Raw genomic sequence first — 5,107 nt, 5'->3', positions numbered from 1 at the left:
TTCTGTTTGCCGGTGCTGTTCCCTCTAGGTAGACGATGGTTCCGACGATGTGATCATTGACATTGATGAAGACTCATGGCTATCTTCAGAACTGTCAGGCAAGCAAACCTCCTTGAGCATATTGGTATAAACTGTCGGGGGGATAACCCCGGGGTAGGCTCATCGAGCCCGCTCCTTTGCCTTCTGCCATGTGGGGAAACCCCAAACCATTCTAACAAAGCCCAAATCCCCCGGGCCGGCTAGGAAGCCCTGGCCGAGTAGGGGCGAGACGGCATTCCCTCTGGCCGGCTGGGAGGATCCTGCCAGCTAGGGGCGAGACGGCTACCTCCCTCCAGCCGCCCAGGCCCAGCCAGCCGGCTGGGGGCGAGGCGGCTGTCCCTAGGCCGGCTAGACCATGTCACTCGCTGGCTAGGGAACCCAAGTCACATCAAGCCGTAGGTCATGACGAGACCCTACGGATAAAGGTGGCTACGGTTTAGCAAAGGTACTGGATCGGGGTGCCCGACAGGTACATCGTCGGCGGCCACGCCGCTGACCTCCTCCGACTCCGATCCATCATCCTGCACAATGTGAACACGTCAAACCTCCACTTCATTATGGCACTATGTGTGGTAATAGTGGAGGAGGCCGTACCCGCGGCCCATGAAGAATCTCATAAGACGACGCCGGGACGTACCGCACGCGCCCAACGTCAACCTTACACGAGAGCCTCATTGGCCAGTCGGCGGGTCCCACGGCCAGACGGGACCTCGCAGCCGGCGGGCCCCTCCAGCGACAAGACAAGACCCCCATGGGCCCCCTGGCCAGCGGCGAGGCTGCTGACGTCAGCTGTGCTTCCCTGGCATTGGCTCCAGAAAAGTGCTCATCCTGCAATCTCTAGTGTTAGCTAGAATAATGCTTATGAAAACGAACCTTCTCCTGCAACGACACCAGAAGAATGCTGCTAGCACTCCCCGGCAATGAAACTGGAAGAATGTTGTTGATGGCCCACCAGCGCGTGGGTTCGCAGCAGTTTTCGAGGGTAGAGTATTCGATCCAATTTGTTAGTTTGCACGACGGGAGGTGAGAGTATACTCTCAAGTATTAGCAACTGAATTTGTCAGATTCAACCACACCTAAAAGATTAGTATCTGCAAGCACAGTAGTAACAGCAAAGTAACGAGTAACGACAGTGGCAAGGAACAGCAGTACTGATAGCAGTAGCAAGTAGCAACAGTAGCAAGCGACAGTAGTAGAAACAGTAGCAGCAGTAGCAGCAGAGCAAAACAAGTAACAGCAGTAGCAACAGTAGTAGCAGCAGCAGAGCAAGACAAGTAACAACAGTCGGATAAACTCGTAGGCAATGGGTCGGTGATTTGTTTGGATGATATTCATCATGCAACAGCTATAACACGGAGAGATAAGTGGCTAGCTCCCGTTCGTCAATGTGATGTAGGCATGCAGTCCATGTGTCGTCATACGTGCTTAGGGAAAAGAACTTGCATGACATCTATTGTCCATCCTTCCCGTGACAGCGGGGTCCAAAAGGAAACTACAGGATATTAAGGTTCTCCTTTTAATAAAGAACCGGACCAACGCATTAGCACTTGGTGAACACATGAACTCCTCAAACTATGATCATCACCGGGAGTGGTTCCGGTTATTGTCACTCCGGGGTTGCTGGATCATAACACATAGTAGGTAAGTACAACTTGCAAGATCGGATCTAAAACACACGTATATTGGTGACAACATAATAATTTCAGATCTTAAATCATTGCACTCGGGCCCTAGTGACAAGCATTAAGCATGGCAAAGTAGTAGCAACATCAAATCTCAGAACATAGTGGATACTAGGGATCAATCCCCATCAAAACTAACTCGATTACATGATAGATCTCATCCTACTCATCACCGCCCAACGAGCCTACGAATAGATTACTCACGAACGACGAAGAGCTTCATGGAATTGGAGAGTGAAGAAGGTTGATGATGACGATGGCGACGATTTTCCCTCTCCGGAGCCCAAGACGGACTCCAGATATGCCCTCTAGATGAAGAACAGGTGGTGGCGGCGCCTCCGTATCGAAACGCGATGAAAACTTATCTTTTTATTTTTTCTAGGACGAAAGACAACTTATAGAGCTGGAGTTGGGGGCGGGAGGTGCCTGTGGGCCCCACAAGCCTGCCCACCGCCACCAGGGGGGTGGTGGTGGAGCAGGGGCTTGTGGCCCACTGGCCCACCCCCTGAGGTGGAACTTGGCGCAGATATTTTTGATATTTTCCAAAACTGCTCCCCGTAAATTTTCAGGACGTTTGGAGAACTTTGATTTCTGCACAAAAATAACACCAAGGCAATTCTGCTGAAAATAGTGTCAGTCCAGGTTAGTTCCATTCAAATCATGCAAATTATAGTCCAAAACAAGGGCAAAGGAGTTTGGAAAACTAGATACGTTGGAGACGTATCAACTCCCCCAAGCTTAAAACCATGCTTGTCCTCAAGTAACTCAGTTGACAAACTGAGAGAGAAAGAAAAATTTTGACAAACTCTGTTTGATCTTGTTGTTGCAACTATGTCTAACTCATAACTAGAGTTTCAGCAAGATCACAAGTTAACCACATAAGAAAATGACACGAAGGTCTCACGGTAAACTAATATCAATGGCATAATCAGCTAACGAGCAAATAATAATTAGTTTCAAATACCAACACTTCAATCAAAATAAGCATGAAGCAATATGAATAGGTGGTATCTCGCTAGCTCTTTCTGAGACCGCAAAACATAAATGCAGAGCACTTTCAAAGATCAAGGGCTGACTAAACATTGTAATTCATAGCAACGAAGATACAGTCATAGTCATACTCAATATCAATCAAAAGCAAAGCATAAAAATGATAGAGGTGCTCTCTAGTTGGTGCTTATATAAGAGGAGGATGACTCGACAGGAAAATAAATAGACAGGCCCTTTGCAGAGGGAAGCATTGATTTGCAGAGGTGCCAGAGCTCAAGCTTTGAAAACAAAGATAATAATTTTGGGTGGCATGCTTTCATTGTCAACGCAATGCCCAAGAGTTCTCAATATGTTCCATGCTACTCATGCTATAGGCGGTTCCCAAACAGAAAAGTAAAATTTTAACTCCCCCACCACCAATCAATCACACTCCATGGCTAGCCGAATCCTCGCGTACCGTCCATACTAACATCAATCCGGGGGGAGTCTTGTTTTACAGTTATGTTTTCGATTTAAGCATGGAACTGGGCATCCCAAATACCGGCCCCTTTCTTGTGAATGACTGTGAATAAACACATGTCGTGGATAACACTCCTAGCATGGAAGATACCAATAGCCCTCTGTCACCACATGAGCGGTTCGGGCATGCAAAACAGATTATTTCTTGAAGGTTTAGAGAATGGCACATGCAAATTTACTTGGAACGGTAGGTAGATACCACAAATAGGTAGATATGGTGGACTCTCATGGAAAAACTTTTGGGTTTATGGGAGTGGATGCACAAGCAGTATTTCCGCTTAGTACAAGTGAAGGCTAGCAAAAGACTGGCAATCGACCAACTAGAGAGCGACAATAGTCATCAAGATGCAATGAGTTTGACTAACATTAAATGCAAGCATGAAGAGGATACAAATCACCATGAATACGAACATCATAGAGGCTATGTTGATTTTGTTTCAACTACATGCATGAACATGCGCCAAGTCAAGCCACTTGAATCATTCAAAGGAGAATACCATCCTATCATACTACATCATAGTTATCTCAAAATCTATGTTGGCAATCAAGACAAACCATTATAAGCTCTCAGCTAAATAAGCATGGCATCAGAAACTATGATCTCTAAGTTGTCTTTGCAAACATGGTTCTCTCACAACAAAGCTAAATCTGGGTCGACAAGCTAGTCATATTTACAAAAACAAAATAGATAGAGTTCATACCAGCTTTTCAGTCTCGGTCACTTCATCATATATCATCATTGTTGCCTTTCATTTGCACGATCGAACGATGAAAATGATAATAAGCGCATTGGACTAAGCTGAATCTGCAGGAAAACACAAAGGAGAAGACAAAATAATATGGCTCTTTGAAAGCTAAACAGGTAAGCATATAAGAACCACTAAGCATTGTAACCAATATCTTCTACCTTGACACAAAGAAAAAGAAAGCTATTTACACGGGAAAGCTCCCAACAAGCAAAAGAAGAAAGAAAAATCTTTTTGGGTTTTCTGAAAAGGATACAAAACAAGAAAACGAAAAGAAACTAGCATGGATAATACAGTGGCAAAGTGTAAACACCGGCTAACAGAGTGAAAGGATAAGCATGAATGTAAAATCGGTGAGAACACGTACTCCCCCAAGCTTAGGCTTTTGGCCTAGCTTGGTCTACTCCCAAGGTGGGAAATAACCAGCTCCAGGATACTCCGGAGCAGACTGTGGATGCCACTGCTGTGTGAGCTCCTCTGGCTCCCACTGATTAACTGGCGTTTGGTACTCTACTGGCGGCTCGGGCACGGGCGCCTGTGGTTTGGCAAGCCCCAATATGCGTAGATGTCCACGGGCATAATAGTGTACCTGCCTGCATGAAGATCAAACAAAGAAGGAGGAGGCAAAGTAATAGTCTCTCGAGTACCCTGACTAAACATCAAGTTATAAATCATCCGTTTACTAGCATCTCTATCCAGGAAATCATGGCGAACCATGTTGTCATAATCCAGATATCTCTTAGGGAGAAGCATCTCTCCTTCCTCTCCCAGTCTAATGGGTATCTGAAAGTGTCTGGCAAGACGGGTAGCATAGATACCTCCATAGACGACACCCTTAGAACGGTTCAGGTTCAACAGCAGTTCTAGCGCGAGACACTCCTCTCTCCTCTCCAACAGCAATAGAGCCAATGAAATCTTCCATGTCCCATGGACGAGGGTCACGGATATCCCCAACATAAGGTAATTTGCATACATTGCAAAAGTCCTGCAGCGTCATGCACTGGGGGATATCGTAAATCATGAACTCAACCATGGGAGGATTCTTCCTCGGATAAAAGTTGAAGCTTTGAACGAAAATATTGGTGAGAAGGAGATATTGTGGGCACTTATCTTCAACGAACGGAGTAAGAC

Source organism: Hordeum vulgare, chromosome 1H (genome assembly GCF_904849725.1).
Source record: "Hordeum vulgare subsp. vulgare chromosome 1H, MorexV3_pseudomolecules_assembly, whole genome shotgun sequence".
Taxonomy (NCBI): domain Eukaryota; kingdom Viridiplantae; phylum Streptophyta; class Magnoliopsida; order Poales; family Poaceae; genus Hordeum; species Hordeum vulgare.
Note: the sequence above shows the minus strand (reverse complement) of the source record.